The following is a 24,370-nucleotide window of genomic DNA, read 5'->3' on the forward strand; positions in this document are numbered from 1 at the left end:
TAATCCCAATATAATTTATCCCTGTGTTTGAAGTAATGAAAATAACAACATATATAAGCAAGATACATCAGTCTGTAGTAGACAAGTATTTTCACCTTTATTTTGATAGTTGTTCCTCTTTTACACTACAAAATATTCTTGGGAAAATGTGCTCCAGGCTGGAAACAACTGCAGAATATTATGGTTTGATGTATTATAAGAGAAGGAAGGAAGGGTAACCTTCCTTCCAAAAGTCTGCTCCGAGGAATATGATCTGCTTTATGGTGGTGACTTGGAAATAAAAAATTTTTACAGTCAACCTTGAAAAGCCATCTTGATAGAATATTTCTGTAAGTGGGTACAGAGGATTATTGATGGCTTTGCAAGTATGCCAAATTTCCTCAGTTTGAGAAAATTAAAACAGGAATTTAGTCATCTGTCCTTTGTATCTTTAGGAGAAAAAGCTGTTGAATCCTGGTCAGGGGATCACTGGGACCCAGAGAAGCTACTACCTTGAATAGTAGTCCTAGACCTCTAATACAAAAAAAAAAAAAAAAAAAAAAAAAAAAAAAAAAAAAAAAAAAAAAAAAAAACCTCACACAAAACTAACAAACAAACAAAAAACTCCAGTAAGCACTGGCTGCTATCAGGGCTGCTATCACAGCCTACACGAGGTCAGGGAAAAAACAGAGGCTGAGAGTCATTTTGTTGATAAATAATATATTTTTTATGAGGCAGACTGAAATGAGACTCCAGAGAGAGGGTCAGAAAGACTGATCAGAGAGACTAAAATTGATCACACAAAGATTAGAAAGTATAATTCCTTGTAGAACAAATAAATCAAAGAACACCTGTGCATGTAAGAACAAGACAGCTGACCAAATTCCAGAAATGCACATTTCCTTAGAGGTTAGCTTAATAAATTAGCAATGGACATCTTTGAATTCTTAAATATTTGACCACATGTGGGAGAAAGCTGAAGAGAACGAAAATGTCATCACCCTATTAGGAGGTCCAATATCACATTAGGAAGTAATCAAGCAAAGATTTGTAATAAAAAGAGAAAACAATTATTCCAAAAGAGGGTCTCATTTGTTTTGATGTAACAGTCCTTGATTTAGGTGCTAATAGTGAGTTCTGCATCAATGTTTGTCAAAGATTTGGCTTCATATTTCTCTTTCTTTGGAGTTCCTATGTGATTTGGAGGAGTCTAATTCTAGCCTCAAAGAATGTGTTTTGAAAATTCTATTTCTCTTTCTATTCCATTGAAGAGTAGATCTGAGTTATTGTAAGTTCTTTGCAGGCCTTAGTTTCATGATAAATTCATTGAGTCCTAGATTTTTCTGAAGTGGGAAGTTGTTTATTAACATGTCATTTTCATTACTTCTTATGTGTTACTTCTTGGTTCAGATCGAGTATAGGAAAGCATCAATTTCTCCAGGATTCTCCAGGGGATTGACATAAGGTTTTCAAAGTACTCTCTTATAGCATTCTTAATTTTGCTTGTATCTGTTATGTTGTCTCATTTTTGTCTCTAATTTTCTCTATTTGGGAGAATTCTCTTATTTTTTTTGGATTTTATATCATGACTGTGATATACTGAGGGGTGGGTTACAGTTACATAAGTAATGAGTACATTTTTAAATAATGTTACCCCTTCCTCATTTTTTCCTCCTTCCCCCAGCCGTGACATCCTACACCCCAAAGTTATGAAGTCATTTCTAACATAGTGTCTAGTGTATATTACTGTTACTTTGGTTAATCTTTGTCTGACCATTTCTGTGATTTCCCTTCCCTTCCCCAAATCACATTAATTTATGTATAAGACAAATGGTACAGAAATAAAAACAAACGACTACAGGGAATAAGCCAAAGGGTAAAAACTAAATAGAAATAAGTAAACACAGTTCACTATTCAATCATCTTGTATCCATTTCTTGGAGCTCATTTCAATAAGCTTCATTTTATATGGTGATATGCACGTTGCTATTGAGCTATTGTGAATATCCTAGACCTATTCTAGTTTTTCCAAAAGATTGCAAACCTCTAGCCTATGATTCTTTGGGTCTGGCTTGTTTGACTTACGTTTTCCAAGTGATTCTATTTCCTTACTAATGGGTCAATGTCATTCATTCTGACAGAAGCATAGAGTTTGATTGTGAATATAGATGACATTTTCTTGAGCCATCATTGCTGGGTGATAGGGGAGCTCTATTGAGGAACCTCTATACTTCATTACAGAGTATTTGAACAAGTTTACATTTCCACCTATAGTGTAGTAATGTTTCTTTTTGGCCACATCTCCACCAGGCCAGCATCTGTTATTATTGATTTTCTTCATAATGGTTATTCTGACTTGGATGAGGTGGAATGTCAATGTTGCTTTGATTTGCATTTCTTTTATGATCAGAATTTTTGCATATTGCATCATGTGTCTCTTGACCATACATATTTCTTCTTCAGAGAGGTCTCTCTTTAGCGCACTTATTAAGAGGGTTGTTTTTTCTTTGAGAATTTTTTTGGGGTAGGTTAACTTTTGGGTCTCTAAATATATTTGAGATTTGAGGCAATTGTGCATTGCAGAGCAACTAAAGTTCTTCTCCCAACCTTTGTGCTTTTTATCTATCTATATAAATTCTCTTCTAGTCAGATTTGGTATGGATCTGTCAAGTCTATTTATTTAAAAAACCAACTCTGATTTGTTGATTCTTTCTATGTTTTATTTTGACCATATTTAGTTATTTCTGATTTTTTTATTTCTGTCTACTGCTTTGGGTTTTGGGCTTCTTCCTGTTTTCAAGGAGCTTGAGATACATAATTAAAATATTAATTTGAGATTCCCTCAATTATTGATGTAGGCACTCTGAGCTATATATCCTCCTGTAATTACTACAAATACCCGAGGAGCTGGTACTTTGTGTGTTTTTTTGATAAATTCTAGAAAAGTTCAGTTTTCCATTCTAAACCCTTCAGTGTTGCACTGGTCATTCAGCATCTTTTTGTTCATGGGTTTGACATTTTTTTGTTTTAGCTGTTTAATCCTAAGTTTATTCTGTTATGGTCTGACAAGATATGGGAATTCAAATAATTTTTCTTTCAATTTGGACAGAATTTCTGTGTGACATAGGATATGTTCTGTTTCAGAGAATCTTCCATGAGCTGATGTGAAGAATGTATATTCTGACGCTGAATGTATATTCTGTAGATGTCTGTTAGGGCTTGGTGGTCAATGAAGTTATTTAGATCTGCAGTTTCTTAGTTGAGTTTTTCCTGGATAACCAATCCATAGATGGGAATGATGTATTGAGATGTCTTTTTGGGTTAAGTAGAATTTGGTTGATGAAATGGAATGCTCCAGGATTCAGGTCATTGATATTTAGACTAGCTATATCTCCTAATTGAGACTTGCCTTTATCAATATGTAATCTCTCTTCCTACAAATTTTAATTTGAATTCTATTTTACCTTATGTTAGTAATCCTACTGTGGCCTGTTTATGGTGTCCATTTGCTTGAAAATTTTCCTTCTAGCCTTTTAGTTTGAGTACGTGTTTGTTTTTGTCAATAAAAGGTGTCTCTTGTTTTTTTTTGATACTACTATCTAATCTATGTCTTCTATTTGGAAATTTAAATCCATTCATATTGAGAGTTAAGACAGAAATATCTGATAAGCCCTGCTATGTAATACCCCTGCTGTTAGGAGCTGTTCCTCATCTTCTGTTAATATATTTACCTTGTTCTCTGGTAGGGAGCATTTTATATAACCAGTTCCTGTTCTTCTTGATCTTCTCTATGTACGATATATTTGATTAACTTCTATCTAGCTGATTTGCTGGATATACGTTGTTTCAAGTTTTCTTTGTCATGAAATATGTTTATATATCCTTTATATGTAAAGGAGTGTTTGGCTTGGGATGAATTGGTAGATGTTTACCTTTAATGTTCGTCATATATCATGTCAGGCTCTCCTTTTTATCATATCAACTAAGAAATCTGTATTTATTCTGACTGTATATCCTTTATAAATAATCAGTCTTTTCGCTCTGGCAGCTGTAAGAATCCTTTCCTTGATCCTTAATGATCCTCTAATGGATTATTATGTGGTGGTGGATTTTTCAGTTCTAGAATTCTCTGTTTGGTGTTCTAAAGGCTTCTCTTCTCTGAATGAGCCTATCTCTTTGGATGTTTGGCATGTTCTCTGCTAGAATTCTGTAATTTGTTTCCCATCAATTTAGCTTCCTGCTCTTCTCTTTCTTGATACCTATCTCCCTGAAATTTGATCTTCTGAGTCTTGAAGTTCTGCAAGATCATTTCTTATTTCTTGGATTTGTTCTAAATGATTATCTCCTCTTTCCTATTAGTCCTATTCTGTCTTTGACCCTGATTTTACTTTCTATGTCATCTATTTCCTATGGAGATTTTCTACTTTGTTTTTGATTTCCCCATCTTCTAATTGGTCATTTTTAGGGGTTCTTTCTCTTTTTTAAAGCTTTGTTTTATGTCCTGTATGGACTTTCTGCATGTATTTTCTTTGGGTGGGGGAGTATCAAGGGTTGTTTTCTGTGTCTTCTCATATATCTTTTAAATAGGCATCTATTTTTTCTTGGACTCCCTTGCCTTCTCAGAATTGATTTATCGTTCTGTTTGTAGTCTCCATGAATTATTTTGCTAATCTTTGGTTGGTCTCATCTTGTTCACGATTTTATTTGTAAAGGTTTTCTATCTTTCCATTAATCACATTTTTCAGCAGTATTTGTAATGTATTTTGATAACTAACTTCAAGGTCCTTGTCTGTTCCAATGCCAGGTTCTTTACTATGTGAATTATACTACCTTGACATCATTTTTATTGTATTTTTATGATTTGTTCTGTCATTTGATGGTTTTATTTTGGTGGAATCTATGATCTTCATACATGACTCTCTGTGTTCTTGGTTGATTTGCCAAGTGTTGGTTTTCAGTTGTGATTTGCTTTTCTGGAATTAGGTTTTTGTCTAGTCCATTAAGTGTAGGAGTAGAAACTAGTAGAGGTGAGATGTTGTGATGTTAATACTTGTGGTTCCAGCCACAATTCACACTGTCCAGTGGTATGGTGAATTGTCTCTGTAGATGGATATGGCTTTCTCTGATGTACATTTTTTTCCTGCTTTTTTCCATGTTGCCCTATTTCCACACTGCAGATGTGCTTTTGAATATGTTGGCCAACACAGTCACGGAAGTCACTTACCTCTCTGGGTAACTTTTCATAGATTTTTGTTTTCTTCTGAAGACAGTATAAACTCTCCTTTTGAATTGGATATCTATATATAATTATAGCTGACTTGGTGTGACCCTCTAGACCTTTAGTACCTGCTAGGACTCTAAATCTCTGTTTCATTAGAGAGAGCTAGGGTAATCTTCTGTTTTTCTTCTGTCATTGTTTTCTCTCTTCCTCAGATTTATTTATTTATTTATCTTATTTTGTGGGGGGGGTCCAGACGTGGGGCCTGAACTCTGGGCCAGGGTGCTGTCCCTCAGCTTTTCAGCTCAAGGCTAGCACTCCACCACTTGAGCCAGAGTGCCACTTCCTTTTTTTTTCTTTTTTGCTTATGTGGTGCTGAGGAATTGAACCTAGGGCCTCAGACATGCAAGGCAAGCGCTCTAACACTGATCCACCTTCCCAGCCCAGATTTATTTATTTTTATTGTGGTCTTTTTCACATAATTTAGGATTTGTGATTGTTGCATCAGGTTATTTTTGTTTTTCTGTTTGTGTTACTTTGAAGTACTGATTTCAGGCTTGTATGAAGAGACAGTAAAGTATAAAGGTATGCTACTATATTGAAGGAATGAGAGCAAACATTTTAACTTTGCTACACAATTAAAATAATATTAACAAAGGCTAATTAAAATTATTACTTATTCACATTTCAGAAGATGAGTATAGTACTCTTGGAGATCTTGGAGGAAAAGACGTTAGACTCATTATAACTGATGCTTTACATTGAAATTGCTTCCTAACTTTCTTCTTCAGAAAAGCAAAAGCTCCATTTCTTTCATATTAGCATTATAAAATCATAATAGCTGCATGTTGAATTGTTTTCCTCTGCTATTTTTAATTCCATTCTTCATCCATAGAATACCTATATTGCTTATATTGTGATGTAAATCTCAGTAATATTAATATGAATTTATCTGAGTCTCATCTTGAGCTACATTCATATGAAATTTATTCAGTATCAAGCGAGGAACCTATTTTACTGTTTTCGGTGTTTTAATCAATAAATCAAATCACTTTAGAAATATGTTCTCATCTTTTATATTGCTCCGGTAAACATCATGTGTTTCTAGTATTTTACTGAAATATATATAAATTTTGGAATAGGAAGACACAACCCCATTATCAGTTTAAAGCAAACCCTTGAGGACTCCTTTATATGTAAAAATAAAAAAGTCCAATGAACATGTTCATACATGAACAATCTAGTGGTTAAGTAAATTAGACACAAGAACTACCACATCAATTCTCAATTTACTTAAAGGCACCAAAATATTGTGTTCATGAATATCACTCATTTTTATAAAAAGTATTAGTCAATACAAATTTTATATTATTTTTGAAATTTACAAAATGTAAAATACACCCAGATTTCCTGTCAATATCCTGTTTCCAGGAATACATTTATTCAGCAAATAGAGAAACAAAAAATAAGGGTTTGTCACATAGAATGCAAGATGTAGTAGCAGACTGTCTGCTTAAGATTATAAGTACATGCAAATCTTGTGATATATTCAAAGGTACTATGAACATTCATAAGAGGAATTGTGATCAGAAGTGATAGGTAAGCAAAGTAACTGGAAAACTGTATATGTAAATAGAGCTTTCAATATAGGATGACAAGTTTTCCATACAATAGTCTACAGAAGTTGATTGTGTATCTCTAACACACATACCGTATTCTACATTTTTCCACATAATCTTGTTCTCTTACCTCAGTTCCTGATCAATATTCCTCTACTTTCATGATGTCAATGTTTACTAAAATAACAAGGTGGGTGCTTTATTGGTCTCTACATCCAATACACTTTAGTATTTTGGAGTAGTAGTATGAATTCATGGAATTTGACTTGAATGTACTTGATTTCAGGGAAAGATGCAGGTCCAGGCAAGATCCTTAAGTAAAGAAAAACCTATGGAGGAAACACTAATCAACTACAATTACAAAAGAATGGAACTGATATCTCATTTGTCTGGGTGGCAGCTTTGTGGTGTGTGTGTGTGTGTGTGTGTGTGTGTGTGTGTGTGTGTGTGTGTGTGTGTGTGTTTAGAGAGAGAGAATAAGAGAGAGGGAGAGGGAGAGAGAGAGAGAGAGAGAGAGAGAGAGAGAGAGAGAGAGAGAGAGAGAGAGAGAGAGAGAGAGAGAGAGAGAGAGAGAATTTTATTGTGGCTTCCATATTTACAGTCCATAGAGCATTACTTGTTAGGGAGAAGGTGTTCATATCAGAGTTCTGATAGCACTAACACTTTTTACTGTGATAAACACTTGCTTAAACTCTAATTAAAAAGGGAAAATAAACTAACATCTTACACGATTGTTTTGACAATTAATTAGTATATTAAAGGCCAAAGGGAGGAATTGGAGATCAATATAATCTTTTTCAAATCTTCGGAATATTACACAGCAATATCTGTGATTTTAGGAGTCTCCTGCCATGTACTGACAGCTGAATTACTAATATACTTAACAACATGAAACATATGATAGAGAAATAGATCAGCCAGCAAGCACAAAGAACTGGTGATAAGACTGAAATTTTGAGCCGGGTTGCCACATCTTTTAGGAATGTAATTCCTTCATATGAACTTCATATTTTGTGGCTTTCCCTGTGTCATTAAATGGTAAGAATCTCTTGTAGAAACAAGAATTCCTATTCATCCAAGTAGAAATTGCTCATGATCCAATCCTCACATTGCAAATTTCCATTCCATGTACTTCAGCACCTCATCCTTCCCTGTGGGAGACAGGAAAAAAGATAATTTTGGTTGAATATTAGAGTATGCAAATAAGTGTGTACAGGCATGATTTGTATAATTACAGAAATTTGTAATAAATGTAAGTAGGGATTATGTCACAAATAAAATATAATTAAAATCAAATAACAAGACTAGAAGTCACAGCATTTTGTGCAAGAAAACATACATTAGGTTTGTTGCAGAATTTATTTTTGGAGATAATTTTATATTAAAGTAAAATGAACTTTATCTAAGGATTGAAACATCTTATTGAAAAATATATTTCTTAGACATATTTTGCTGCATAATTTTAGGGATACAAATGGCCCCATTGCAACAATCAGATGTACAAGACCTTATGTCGAAAAGTGAACTTTACAACTTTGGCTGGGGGGGTCAAGATGGGAAGGGATGGGAAGGTGAAACAAAGGAGGAGGCAAAAATGCTTGATAAAAAATGTACTCATTACCTTGCCCATGTAATTGTAACCCTTCTGTACGGTTTTTTCACAATTAAAATAATAATAATAATAATAATTTAGGTTCAAAATACAGTTAAATTTTAGACCTACACGCTGAGCAAGAGATAGGATAAATGTGTAATAGAGGCTTGCTATTAACATTATAATTCAGTTATATGTAGGCTTAGGATTAGGCAAGGTGTTGCAGTTAGAGTTAGGGTTAAGATGAGAAAAAGATGTAAGATATTGTGTAAAACTGCAGCATATTTTAAGAAGAATGAATAACATCAAAGTTACAATGAATGAAAACCAGTGTCAGTGTTACTTTAAACATTCAGATATAATTTGGTTTAAAGTGAGTTACTGTTTTAGTTCTGGTTAGGGTTAGGGAAGGACAAGCTTTAGGCTAAAATTTAGTTTTCAACTAAGAAGTAGAAGCAAAAAAAATGTGTGATTGATTAAATAGAGACAATTTTCCTAACATTAATCATTTGGTTTTAATTCAGATTGGGATTAGCATTAGGTTTCTGGTTAAAGGGGGTTGAGGATAGAGTAAAAAATGGATTAAACTGGTGGCTCATGCCTGCTATCCTACCTATTCAGGAGGATGATTTCTTTTTTTTTTTTTAATTGTATTTTATTTTATTTGAGAACATACTGTACAGAGGGGCTACAATTACATGGGCAGGATAATGCATATATTTCTTACCAAGCATTGCAGCCTCCTCCTTTGTTTACCCTTCACTTCCCTTCCCCGCCTCCCCCCTCCCCCCACCCAATTTTACCCCCCTCCCCCCACCCAATTATACCCCCCTCCCCCCCACACACAGACATTGTAAAGCTGGTTTTGACATGACATTTTGTACTTCTCATTGTTGCAACAGGTCCACCTGAATCCTTAAACGACTTGTTTGTCCCCATCTCCTCCACATGTTATACTGACATCAAATATAGTGAAAGCAGGGGTTACACTGTGGGGGAGGGACATACAAAGCAACAAAGAAATAATCTTATAAATGAGTTAGAAACACATGCATGAAAGAAACGAAAACATTAAAATACATATTTAAGGGTTCATTTTCCTAACATCACATTATCTGACCTTTTCCGCTTGACTCATACCTATACTAGATATTGCAAATAAGGGAAACCATGGGACCTATGCTTCTTTGGGCCTGGCTTACTTCACTTAATATAATTTTTTCCAAACCTTTCCATTTCCTAACAAATGGGGAAATGTCATTCTTTCTGATGGAGGCATAGAATTCCATTGTGTATATATACCACATTTTCTTGATCCATTCATCTACTGAGGGGCATCTGGGTTGGTTCCTTATCTTAGCTATGGTAAATAATGCTGCAATAAACATAGTTGTGCTGGTAGCTTTAGTGTGGTCTTGTTTGTAAACATTTGGGTAAATGCCCAAAAGTGGGATTGCTGGATCATAGGGAGATCTATGTGAAGTCTTTTGAGGAACCTCCATACTGCTTTCCAAAGTGGTTGAACAAGTTTACATTCCCACCAAAAATGAAGTAAGGTTCCTTTCTGTCCACATCCCCTCCAGCATCTGTTGTTGTTAGAGTTCTTGATTTTTGCTGTTCTAACTGGAGTGAGGTGATATCTCAATGTTGTTTTGATTTGCATTTCTTTTATGGCTAGGGATGTTGAACATTTCTTCATGTGTCTATTGGCCATCCTTTCTTCTTCAGAGAAGCTTCTGTTTAAGTCTTTCGCCCACTTATTTATTGGGCAGTTGTTTCTTTGAGAATTTGTTGTTGGGTGGTTTAATTTTTTGAGTTCCAAGTATATTTTAGATATGAGACCCTTGTCCGTTGTATGGCTAGTAAAGATCTTCTCCCAATCGGTGGGCTTTCTATTGATCTTGCCAGCTATGTCATTTGCCCTGCAGAAGCTCTGCAATCTTATGCAATCCCATTTGTCCAACCTTTCTTTGATTTGTTGTGCTTCCGGGTCTCTATTCAGAAAATTTCGACCTGAGCCAAGGAGACCTAGGGTTTCTCCTATTCCATCCTGTAATGTTTTCAGAGTGTCGGCTTTGAGTTCAAGGTCTTTGATCCATTTGGAGTTGATTCTGGTGCACGGTGATATATAAGGATCTAGCTTTAGTTTTGTACATGTAGTTAACAACTTTTGCCAGCACCATTTACAGAAGAGGCTGTCTTTCTTCCATTCTATTGTTTTAGCTTCCTTATCGAAGATTAGATGGCTATAGGTCTGTAGGTTCATTTCTGGGTTTTCAATTCTATTCCATTGGTCCTGAGGTCTGTTCTTATGCCAATACCAAGCTGTTTTGATTACTATGGCTTTATAGTAGAGTTTGAAATTTGGTATTGATATTCCTCCAGCAGTGTTCTTTCCGTTGAGGAGCGTTTTTGCTATTCGGGGTCTTTTATTGTTCCATATGAATTTTTGGATTGCCTCCTCTATTTCCTTGAAGAATGAGGGTGGAATTTTGATAGGTATCGCGTTGAATTTGTAGATAGCCTTGGGAAGTATTGCCATTTTCACGATGTTAATCTTGCCAATCCAGGAGCATGGGAGGTTTTGCCATTTTTTAAGTTCTGTGTTGATTTCCTTTTTCAAGATTTTAAAGTTTTCATCATAGAGGTCCATCACTTCTTTGGTTAAGTTAATTCCTAGGTATTTTATTTTTTGTGGGGCTATTACAAATGGAGTTGCTTTCCTAATTTCAGCCACACTTTTCTCATTGTTGGCATATAGAAAAGCCATTGATTTTTGGGGGTTAATTTTATAACCTGCTATTTTGCCAAAGTTTTGAATCAGCTTGAGTAATTTGGGAGTGGAGTCTATGGGATTCTTTAAATACAAGATCATGTCATCTGCAAAGAGGGAGAGTTTTATTTCTTCTTTCGCTATTTGGATCCCCTTTATGTCTGCATCTTGTCTTATTGCTGTAGCTAGGCATTCTAATACTAGATTGAAGAGAAGTGGAGAGACTGGGCATCCTTGTCTTGTTCCTGAGTTAAGAGGAAATGGCTTTAGTTTTTCACCATTGAGTATAGTGCTGGCTGTAGGTTTGTCATATACAGCCTTTATTGTATTGAGGAATGTTCCATGGATTCCTAATTTTTCCAGAACCTTCATCATAAAGGGGTGTTGGATCTTGTCAAATGCTTTTTCTGCATCTATTAAGATGACCATGTGGTTCTTATTCTGGCTCCTGTTGATGTGGTGAATAATATTAATTGATTTGCGTATATTGAACCAGCTTTGCATCCCTGAAATGAATCCTGTTTGATCATGATGTATGATTTTTTGGATGAATTGTTGAAGTCGATTGGCCAAAATTTTGTTGAGAAGTTTTGCATCAATGTTCATCAAAGAAATGGGTCTATAGTTCTCTTTCTTTGATGAGTCCCTGCCTGGTTTTGGGATGAGGGTTATGATGGCTTCATAGAATGTGTTCGGTAGTGAACTTTCTCTTTCAATTTCATTGAAGAGTTGGAGGAGTATTGGTTTGAGCTCTGCTTTGAAGGCCTTGTAAAATTCCGCTGTAAAACCATCTGGTCCTGGACTTTTCTTAGCTGGGAGGTCTCTTATTGCTGTTTCTATTTCAATGCTTGATATGGGCCTGTTAAGCTGGTTTAACTCATCTTGGTTTAGTTTTGGCATGTCAATATTTGCTAGGAAAAGGTCCATTTCTGTCAAGTTCTCAAACTTATTAGCATAAAGTTTTGAGAAGTATTCCCTTATAATGTTCTGAATCTTGGTTGTTTCCGTGGTGATTTTTCCATTCTCATCTCTGAGTTTATTAATTTGGGTGTGTTCTCTCCTTTTTCTGATAAGGTTTGCTAAGGGTCTGTCAATTTTGTTAAGTTTTTCGAAGAACCAACTCTTTGGTTTGTTGATTCTTTCTATAGTTTTTTTGGATTCTAATTCATTTAATTCTGATTTAATTTTGATTATTTCTTTCCGTCTACTGGATTGGGGTTTATCTTGCTGCTCTTTTTCAAGGAGGTTTAGATGTGTCATTAAATTGTTAGTTTCCGATCTCTCCAATTTGTTGATGTAGGAGCTCAGAGCTATAAACTTGCCTCTGAGTACTGCCTTTGCTGTGTCCCAGAGGAGCTGGTAATTTGTGTGTTCATTTTTGTTGAATAGCATGAACATTTGAATTTCCTTTCTAATCTCTTCCATGACCCACTCATGATTCAGCAGTGTGTTGTTCAGCCTCCATGTGATACCGGACTTTCTTTGGTGGCTTTTGGTGTTGAGTTCTAATTTTATTCCCTTGTGGTCAGAGAGAATGCAAGGTATAACTTCAATGTTTCTGAATTTAGAAAAGTTTGCTTTGTGGCCTAAAATGTGGTCTATTTTAGAAAACGTTCCATGTGCTGCTGAGAAGAACGTGTATTCTGATGCTGCTGGGTGAAATGTTCGGTAAATGTCTGTTAAGTCTAGTTGATCTATGCAGCTGTTTAGATCTGCGGTTTCTCTGTTGAGTTTTTGCCGAGTTGATCTATCTAGTGGGGAGAGTGGTGTGTTAAAATCCCCAACAATTAATGTCTTTGGATCTATATGGGATTTGAGGGAAAGTCGTGTTTCTTTGATAAATTTGGGTGCTCCATTGTTTGGCGAATAGATATTTAGAATTGTAATATCCTCCTGAAGGAGAGATCCTTTAATTAGTATGTAGCGACCTTCTTTATCTTTTCTCACGAATTTTAATTTGAAGTCTATTTTATCTGATATTAGGATTGCAACTCCCGCCTGTTTATGAGGGCCGTTTGCTTGGTAGATTTTGTTCCAGCCTTTAACCTTGAAAATATGTTTGTTTTTACGGGCAAGATGTGACTCCTGCAGGCAGCAGATAGAAGGGTCTTGTTTTTTAATCCAATTAGGCAGTCTATGTCGCTTAATTGGAGAGTTCAGTCCGTTAACGTTAAGAGATAGGACTGAGAGGTATTTGGGAGTTCCTGCCATGTTATCCACCTTCTTGGGGGCTGTGAAAACTGGGTTCTTCCTAAGGTTCTTGGATTCTCAGTTTGGGTGCAGTTTCTTGACTTTGTTGCGTTCTTTTTGGTTTTCTATGTGTAGGACATCTTTAAGAATCTTTTGCAGGGCTGGTTTGGTGGAGATGTATTGTTTCATTTTTCTTTGCTATGGAAGGTTTTTATTTGGCCTTCAGTTATGAAGGAGAGTTTAGCTGGGTACAGTATTCTTGGTTGATAGTTGTTTGTTTTTAGGGCATGGCATACGTCATTCCAGGCTCTTCTTGCTTTGATTGTCTCTGCTGAGAAATCTGAGGTAATTCTAATTGGTTTCCCTTTATAGGTGATTAACCTTTTCTCCTTGACAGCTTTAAGGATCTTTTCCTTGGTCTGGGTTGATCCTGTGTGGATTATAATGTGACGGTGGGATGTCCTATTCTGGTCTGGTATATTTGGGGTTCTAAAAGCTTCTTGTATCTGAATAGGCCTATCTTTTTGTATGTTTGGGACATTCTCTGCTAGGATCCTGTTAAACAAATTTCCTAGACCATTAACTTCTGTTTCTAGGTGCTCCTCTACACCCATTATCCTTAGGTTGGGCCTTCTGATGGTGTCTTCCACGTATTGGATAGACCTATCATATTTCTTGGACTTGTCTTGGATGGTTGTATGTTCTTTCTCTGTAATATCTAGGCTGTCTTCAATCCCTGAGATTCGATCTTCTGCATGGTCTAACCTGCTGTCAAGACTCTCTACTTTGTTTTTAATCTCTTTTCCTTCTAATTGGTCAGCTTTGATGGCTTCAAGTTCTTTGTTGAAGCTCTGTTTTAGGTCTTGTATGAATTTCTTTACTTCCTTAATTTGGTGTTCAGTGTTTGTTCTCAAATCACTTAGTTGATTGGTTATGGTTTCTTTGGACTGCCATTCCTTCTGTTGGGTTCCATTCAGCATTCCCTTTGTGGTCTCCCTGACTTCCTTCAGCTGTTTGTTAATGGATTCCATGAATGCCTTTAGTGATCTTTGTGTATTCTCTACCTGGTCTCTTAATTCGTGAATTACTCTTTCATTAGTTTCCTCCCTTCTGTGGGCTTCCTGCAGTTCTCTTTGAGTGTTCTCTGCCTGCTCACGCCATTCCTCCCTTTCTCTTTGAGTGTTCTCAAGTTGTTCATGCAAATCCTGTATCAGTTTTTGAGAAGCTTCCTCACGCTTATGATATTCCTGTATAAACTTCTGGGATGCCTCCTCTCTCTCCCTATCACGCTCATACAGAGTCCTTTGTACATTGTCAAACTTCTCATTTACCATGTTTGCTATTAGTGTTTGTAGAGCTATTTGGGAACTCTCCTCTGGATTATTGTTTATCTGTTCTAATCCCTGATTATCAAGGTTGGGAATTGAGATATCCGAATTTGCCATTTTTCTTGTGTTTTTCCGGCTTACTCGGCCCATTTGAGATAAAGTTTGCACCAGTTTTGTGCTAGAACACTATCTTAAGGCAACCATCAACCAAAGTTTGCATTTGTACAGTCAATAGTCTACAGATACAATCTAGTTCAACAGATACATCTATTCAACATTAAACGACTATATGTTAAAGGACTTCGAACCGCAGAAAAGAATTTGGAAAACCAGAAATTATTAGGATTAGGGAGAGATGTGAGTAAAAAATAGGAATAGATTGGTGTGGGGAGGCACAGGGAGAGTTAACTATGTCCTAATCACAGTGCAGGAAATGGCTTTGGTAGGATGCAAGTAGAGAGAGAGAGAAAAAGAAGAGACGGAAAGGGGAATAAAAAGAGACCAGAAAAAGAATAGAAACGTAAAAATTAATGTTATTATAGAGGTTAAAAGACCGTCTATTTGGAGAGGAATGTGAATATGTTCAGAAAAGGGGAGGGACATAGAGGAGATGTGAAAAGCTTTAAGGATGGGAAAGGGGGAAGAAAAGATCAGAAGTTCAGTAGAGCTAGATAAAAAACAAAAAGATAATTAAGAAAGAAAGAAAAATAGAAAGAAGACAAGAAAAAAAAGGAAAACTCTCATTCACGTATTCCTAAAATAAAAATTATAAGATGAGAAAAAAAAAGTTACTGGAAAACAATTATTTTTTCAGAAGAGGCAAAAATTAAAGATTAATAAAAGATTTAGAAGGGAAAAAAATTTATATATATATATATAAGGTAACAAAAAACAAAAAACAAGCAAAAAAAAAGAAAAGAAGAAGAAGAAAAATAAAAAAAGAAAAAAAAAAAAGTCTTTTGATTTTTTTTTTTGGAGGGGGGAGGAGTGGGAAGAATCCTGTATCTCCCTTTTGTCTGCAACCAGTCTCTTGTTGGAGTCTCTGGTCAGCTTGAGGTCCTGTGGCTTGATTGGTTTCTTAAGTTGGTTGGTTGGAAGAGGCAGAAAAATGCTCTGCTTTACCCAAGATTTTGAGATCCCCCTCCCAGGTTAGTTTTCTGGGAGGGTGCTCTGCTTTGAGAGTCACAAAAGAGGGGGATGTGGTGATGAGGCTAGGTTCTGGGTAGAATTGAGGCCTTTCAACAAACAGTAGCTTTTCCCTGGGGCTATTTTGTGATAAAGCTCACAGCGCCCAGCCTGGAGCCATTCTCAGGGTTTCTGTTTTTCAATTGATTGTGGTGGCTGCTAGAGGGAGGGGCAGCCTCTGGCTCTGGTTACCCAGTGAGGCAAGGCACTCCAATGGCTGGCGCCTGAGCTGGGTGACTTTTCCCTGGATGGAGCTGAGTCTGGCAGGTCACTTCGCCGTTAAGTTCTTGTGACCTGCTAAATGACTCATTTTATTCCAAGGCCTGAGCTGGAGCTAGCAGCTCCTCTGAGCTTTGTCGGTATCCAAGATGGAGATCACAGGTGCTGGGGGGGGGAGGGGTGGCCTTCCTTCCTCTGCTCCCTGAGGAGTGAGGACGTCGGGCTTGTACTCACGCCGAGTCTTGGATCCTGGGTCGTCTCTGGTCTGCAAACAGCAGGATGAAGATGTTCACTCCTTGTCGGTTCTTGTTGGTGTTGAGTAGAATCTGCTCATCCGCTGCGTCTGGCTCCTTCGTCCCCGGCTCTCTGTGTCTCAGGTATGACTCCGCGGCGGTGGTCGCCGCCGCGACCCCGCCGCCGGAGCGGCAGCTGATGCGTTTCCTTGGCTTCTTCTCTCTTGTCTAACTCTCTGTCCTGTGATGGCACACTTGGTGTGATTCTCTGGCTTAGGACTGTTGACTGGAACTCTAAAACTACTTTCTATGTGAGAGCTTGTTCAGATTCCAGCTTCTCCTCCGCCATCTTCCCGGAACTCATCCAGGACGCTGATTTCTGAAGATCAGAGTTCAAAGTCAGATCGGCAGGAAAGTCTGTGAGAATTTTATCTCCAATTAAGCACCAGAAAACCAGAAAGTGGTGATCTGGCTCAAGTGGCAAAGTGCACACCTTGAGCTGAAGAACTCCGGGATCATGCCCATACCTATAATTCAGGGATAGGCTCTAGGTCCAGAGATCAGGCCCCACGACCAACAAAACAAAAATAAAGAAATGGGGAAAATGTTAGGTAAATTTGAACTTATTTTAGTTTCTAGGAATTCAGGAAATGCTGGGATAATAGAAGTACAATGTATTTCATTATATTTGGATTTGAGATCAATGGGTACAATGATTCCTTTTATGGAATAAGATAGGTTCAGAGATAAGAGTGAGAAATTCTGTAGGGTTTTGGAAAACCTGCAATTCATTTCAAGAATTACAAGTGGAATTTTAGTTAGGATAACACAAATTGAGCATTTTTCATAAATTTTAGAATTGGGATAGCATTAGTGTCAAGGTTATGGTTAGGATTCCAGCCATGCTTAGGGTTACAGAGAAGGAAAAAATGGGGCTCAGATTGAAGGTAAATTTTAGAATAAGCCTGGTAAGAATTAGAGTGAATGTCAACTAGAGTATTGCTACTAATATTAGAATTTACTTGCAATTAGGCTTATGTTTATTCTCAGTGTTCCAGTTAAGATTAAGTTCGGGTTAGAAAATGACTAAGATATTGGAAAAAAATTGAAACCTATGTTTGGAAGGCTTATTTGAATCGTTAGAATTAGTGAAAACTAGTGTACTTGTGTGAGTATAAGTATTGACATATAATTGGGATTAAGATCAGGGTCAGCATTTTGTTCTGATTATGATTAGTGTTATGAATGGGAATTTTTTGTATAAAATTGAGTTTTCACTAACAAATAGAAGCAAAAAATGTCAGGCTGAATAGTAACTAGAGCATTATCATTATATTTATTTCTCAGTGATCATTCTTGTAATGATTAATGATAGTTTTCCAGCCAGGTTTAAGTTGAGAGTTAGCTTTAAGTAATGGACTAGATGGTAAGTAAATCTGAAACTGTTTTAGGATACAGTAGTTTAGGAAAGGTAGATCAACGGATAATACAGTATTTTTAATGATAAGAGAATTTGAGGAGAAATAACATAATGGTTCAGGTTAGGGAAGAAGATAACATTAGAGGTAGAGTCAGGAAATTTTTGGGAATTAGGGCAAATTGAAATTCATTTCCATAGTGCAAATTGGAGTTTTCGATAGAATGAATAAAAACTAGAGCATTTTTCTTAAATATTAATATTGGACTCTCATTAGGTGGAAAGTTAGGTTTCAGTTCCAGCTAGTCTTAGTTTTAGCATTAGGCAAATGGAAAATTTAGGGTCAAACTGGAAGTAACTCTTCAAATAACAAGTCAAGTTAGAATTAGGATGAATATGAAATAGGAAACTGATAATAATATTAGGATTAGGGTATGATTAATGTGAGGGTTAGCCTAAATGTTCCAGTTAGGATTCAGGTTAGAAAAATGGCAAGATATTGAATAAAAGTACAAACTACTTTAAGAAAGATGAGTAGAAACAAAAATGGGAGGAATAAAATCTAATGTATTTGTGTGGTTTTTGAATCCAAAGCAATCGGTTCTAGGGTTAGGGTTATTTTTCTAATTGATGAACTAATGAATTAAAGGCACAATTATTTCATTCTTACAAACCAAGACAGTCAAGATTTTGAAAACAAACTCAATTTTTTGCATGAATATGTGTCTTGTAACCAGGATTAAATAATAATGAACAGGGTGTCATTTATTAAAATTAGGTAAATTGATGATACATCCAAACACATAGGATAGTAACTCAAACATGTTACTGGGAGAACAGATATTCTACTTGCTCTAACTGAGAAATATGTGTGTGTATGTGGGGGGGGGAGTGGGTGTGTACCCCTACAGGTTTTCAACTCAGGCATGAGTATTTTTGTTATCTTAGTCTGTGCAAAGATGGGACTAAACCACATAGCCACAGGTCTTCTTCTGTCTTTTTAGTAGTTAATTTGAGATACAGATCTCATGGATTTTCCTGTCTGGACTTACTCTTCTTTTCCCCAGAAATCCTTGATTAGTGTTAGTGTGGCTGCTACCACAAAGTGACAATTCATTAAACTGGGAGCAATATGGAAGTGCTTGTACAATATGTAAAGTAACCAGTTCATTACTTTTGGAGAATCACATTAGATTGCCTCCAAACAAATTGTTTCTGATGAGTTTATGTGAAGCCGAAAGCATAATCAAAACCTACTAGCTACAATTTATGAAGTAGCACATATTTATTGTGTAGAATATGTACAATGAATTACATCCTGAATAAAAGTCTTTCTTGGTTTGATACTTTAAAAAAATCAGAAATAGAGTGTCATTTAAATGAAGTCCAGACTGGAGGCCTGTAGCGAGCAGGAGAGCATCTGCTCAGTAAGCACAAGGCATGGAGCCCAACCCCCAGGACCATAAAGGAAGAAATAGAAGAAAGTGAAAGTGTAGGAGAAAGAGGAAAGGAAAGCAAGAAGAAGGGGCAAGAGAAGAGGAAGGGCATAGCAGGAGGAAGAAGAAAAGGTACAGGGAGAAAGTCGAGGGGAGGAGAGAAGGAAAAGGGAAACAGGACCCTGGGGAAAAGAGCAGGAGAGGAGACAGGAAGAGGAAGATAAATGCAATATAACAACAAGAATTCTTGGAAAATATTTTGCATAAGTGATCTGCAGGATTATTTTCTAATCAGAGAGAGAGATACTACAACGACAATATGGGTGATACCTGTTGCTCGGTCATTTTATTCTTTTTCTCCAGTGAGGAGATCAAAACAAATCCTGAGTTTGGTGTTTTACAGATACACTTCAGGATTTCTTTTTCATGAATCAAACATGGGAAAGATCTAGATGCAATCACCCTTAACCTTAAAAAGAATAGAAGCTATATGTATTTGCATTACTGTGTATGAAGAAATTCTGGAGATTTCTGGCTAATTCAGAGGGCCTCATGCCAAAATATAGGGCAAGAGGAAAGTAAAACTGTTTTTAAAGTGTAATAGGTTATAATTTATGCAAACTTTTATTGGATGTCTTTCCTTTTTATTTCTTTTTGCCAGTTGTTCAGTGCTGCTGCAAGGCTGCCTTTTCAAGTCACCACATGAGGATGTGAGGGCGATCTGGCCACAACATCTGTCACCCCATTGATCGCCACGGTTGATTCTGCTGATCTGGCTGGTTAGGCAGGTATCCCCTTCCTCCCTCACCACTACATTTGCGTCCCTCCCGAAGCTGCGAGCTCGGTCGAAGAGGACGACCATCCCCGATAGAGGAGGATCTTTTCAGACCACAACAGAATAAACTTAGAATTAAACAGCTAAAGCAAAAAAAGATCAAACCCATGAAGAGTGAACAACACACTGCTTTATCACCAGTGGGGCACTGAAGAGATTAGAATGGAAATCTAAAAGTTTCTGGAATATAACAAAAATGAACACACATAATGAGCTCCCCTGGGACATATTAAATTCAGTACTTAGTGGAAAATGTATAGGTTTGAATGCCTACATCAAGCAATTGCGGAAATCTCAAATCAATATTTTAATTATGTACCACAAGCTTTCTTGAAATAAGGAAAAAGGCCAAAGCCAAGTAGACAGAAACAAATAAAAAAAATTAAATCAAAAATAACTAAATAAAGACAAAGATCAACAAAACAGACCTGATTTTTTCAATAAATTAACAGACTTGACAAACCCTTACCAAAGCTGACTAAAAAGAGAGCTTATGTAGATAGAAAGATAAGTAGGAAACACACAGATTGGGAGAAGATCTTCAGTTGCTCTGCAACATACAATGGCCTCATATCTCAAATATTCTTAGAGGCCCAAAAGTTAACCCTCCCCAAAAAACAAATCCTTAAAGAACTACAACCCTCATAATATAAGGGGGCTTAAGATTTAAAGAGAGACCTCTCTGAAGAAGAAATATGAATGACCAATGGACACATGAAGAATTATGGAACATTTCTGGCCATAAAAGAATTGCAAATCAAAGCAACATTGAGATTCCACTTCACCCCAGTTAGAAGGACCATTATGAAGAAAATTAATAATAACAGATGCTGGGCTGGTGGGGAATGGGGCCAAAAAGGAACATCACTGGCCTGGTGGAGAATGTGGCCAAAAAGGAACATTACTGCACTATTGGTGGAAATGTAAACACTGTTAAAAATGTACGCATTACTTATGTAACTGTAACCCACTCCTCTGTATATCTCCTTCATAATAAAAAATACCCAAAGCAATAAGAGAACTCACCCAAATAGAGAAAATTAAAGACAAAAATGAGACCAAACAACAGATATAAGCAAAATTTAGAATGATATAAGAGAGAACTTTGAAAACCTTATGCCTATCTCCTGGAGAATCCTGGAGAAATAGATGCTTTCCTATACTCAATCTGAACCATGGAGTAACACATAAGAAGAAATGAAAATGAAATGTCAATAAACCACATTCCATTCAACAAAAATCTAGGACTCAATGAATGTACTCAATGAAATTAAGGCCTGCATAGAACTTACAATACACAGATCTAAGTCTTTAATGGAATAGAAAGGGAAATGGAATTATCAAACACATTCTATGAAGCTAGAATTAGACTCTTCGCCAAATCACATAGGGACTCACCAAAAAAGAAAACTATGAACCCACCTCTTTGACAAGCAATGATGCAGAACTTCTTAATAAAATTCTCACCAACCAATTTCAGCAACTAATAGAAAAGTTATATTGTATCATCAAATAGGATTCATCCTAAGATACAATTGGATTCAATATTCTTGTCAATAAACATCATACAAACCATCAGCAGAAGAAGGGACAAGAAACACATGATTGTCTGTAGGGATGTAGAAATAGCTTTTAACAATCTCCAATACAACTTTATGATTAAAAGGTCTGAGAAGCTAGAAATACATGGAACATTCCTCAATATAATACATAGTATGTATATGGCAGAGATAATTAGCATTTACCTAAAGGTGGAAGCATGAAGACATTAAAATCAGGAATGAGAAAAGGATGTGCACTCTCTCTACTACTCTTCAATATGGTAGTGGACTTTATAGCAAGAGCAATAGGCAAGAGAATAACATAAGTATTCAAATCATTTTTTTCCTTTCTTGCAATTGTTTCTAACATATTTATAAGACGATTTCTTTGTTGCTTTGTATGTCCCTCCCCCATGGTATAATCCATGCTTTCACAGTATTTGATGTTGGTATAATTTGTGGAGGGGAAGGGAAAAAAAGAAATCATTTAATTAGAGATACAGGTGGACCCATTGGAAAATGAGATGTACAAGTCTTTATGTCGAAAAACGAATTTTACAACTTTGGTGGGGGGTGGGGTAAGGCTTGGGTTGGGTGGGGGGAGTATGGGAAGGTATGGGAAGGAGAAACAAAGAGGAGGCAACAATGCTTGATAAGAAATGTACATGTTATCTTGCCCTTGTAGTTGTAACTCTTCGGTACGTTATTCTCACAATAAAAATATAAATAAGTTAATAAAAAGAAAAACATAAAGGGGATCCAAATAGGGAAGAAGTAAACCTATCCTTTTTTACAGATGAAATGATACTGCATTTAAAGGACCCGATAACTAATTTCAACAATCTACGATGAGTTAATTGCTTTCAGAAATATTCGTTTGTGCCAAAAAATACAGATATCCTTTGATTTTAATTACAGTCGGCTATTAGGACTCACACAGAAACCAAAATCAGAGGATGCTAATTAATCTGATAAAATGCATAATAAAATTTTATAATTAATATAACATGAAGTATTTAATATTAATAACATTAAAAATAATTGTATTCACATTATATAATATATTGACATCCTTCAGTTTCATCAATTTTTAGAATATTTATAACTAAATGTAAATTGTTTGCAAATGTTATTTGATGATGTATAAAAAATGAGAAAAAGATTTGCATACATATTACTACAGATGCAAACAGATTCACCTGGATATTTATGATCCTTCATTTGTTGGTTTCATTCGTGCATGGAGAACATGCAAAGAAGTGAAAATTGGAAACTTGACTTTACTAAAGGATTAATTACATGGAGGTTATGTTGGGCTAAATAGATTTTATGAATTAAATTGTTTTGACCCATCCTTTCTCCCTCCCTTCCTTCCTTCATTTCTTCTTTGCTTCCTCCTTCCTTCTCTCCATCCCTACCTCTCTCTCAATTTCTCTCCTTCCTTTCTTCCTTCCTTCCTTTCTTTCTTTCTTCCTTCCTTCTTTCCTTCCTTCCTTCCCTCCTTCCTTCTTTCTTTCTTTCTTTCTTTCTTTCTTTCTTTCTTTCTTTCTTTCTTCCTTTCCTTCTTTCTTGCTTCTTTCATCCTATATTCCTCTCTTCTTTTTACTCAGAATATCTTTTATGGTTATAGAAAAATCCCAACTGTTGTACTCTAAGGTGTTATGAGTCATTATAAACACTAACTAGATTAATATTAAATTTAATAACCTATGTTATATCTTAAGACGAATTATACTGAAAACAACTTCTCAAATGTTCCAAGATATGTAACAAATATTACATTTCATTATATTGTTTATTTCTTCAAACTAAAGTAAGCATTTAGACATAATATTGTATGTGTGCGTGTGTGTGTGTGTGTGTGTGTGTGTGTGTTGTTCTTGTGATTTTAACTCAAGAACTATCTCTTAGTTGTTGTTTTTTTCCTCAAGGGTATTGCTCTATCATTTGAGTCACCATTCTATTTCTGGCTTTGTGTGTGTGTGTATGTGTGTGTGTGTGTGTATGTGTGTGTTGTGATGTGTGTGTTTGAATAATTGAGATGTGTCTCACAAACTTTCTTGGCAAAGCTGACCTTGAACCCCAGCTAATTGAGTAGCGAGAATTACAAGCTTGAGACATCCATATTTAGCACAGATTTAATATATCTAATAATAAATAAATTGTATTATTTGAATTGTAGAGGCTCAATTTAACAAATTAACATTTAGATATTGTTATTAAACCTGAATTACATTGTGAAAAATATTTTTCAGTTTTATGAAAAAATATGCACTCAAAGTTTAAATGACAGAATCTTTAAACAAATTGACATATTCTATTATTCAAAAGCAAAAAAGGAATCGTTAATCAAATTTCTCATGTAAGCTAAAATCAAAAGGCTCTGTAAGGCTGAATGAATCAATTTTTCATTAAATTAAATATTATATATTGTGGTCACATGATTTTATTTTCTTTTAAACCTAAACTTTTTTAGGTTTTGTAGATTCATACATTTTGTGAGTATATAAATATCTTTGTTACTAGTCATGTATTTCTGAGGTTTGATTACCAAGTCATTTCAGAGAAACACTGAATTTGATGTATTTTATGTCAACAGTGATTTTTAGAAATTGAATCAACCTCAGTATAAGATAACTAAATCAAGATATATAATCACTTATCCAATTATTCCTATAGACTTGAATATGACTAATTTTTGAATGGTAGGAAATTCATATTATACCTACTCTTTAAAGAATAATTCTGATTAATGATCGTGATAGTATTTATTTTTCCTTCAACTTGAAGTAAAAAACCTCAC

Source organism: Dipodomys merriami, unplaced genomic scaffold, assembly GCF_024711535.1.
Source record: "Dipodomys merriami isolate MVZ:Mamm:240054 unplaced genomic scaffold, mDipMer1.0.p SCAF_238, whole genome shotgun sequence".
Lineage (NCBI taxonomy): Eukaryota > Metazoa > Chordata > Mammalia > Rodentia > Heteromyidae > Dipodomys > Dipodomys merriami.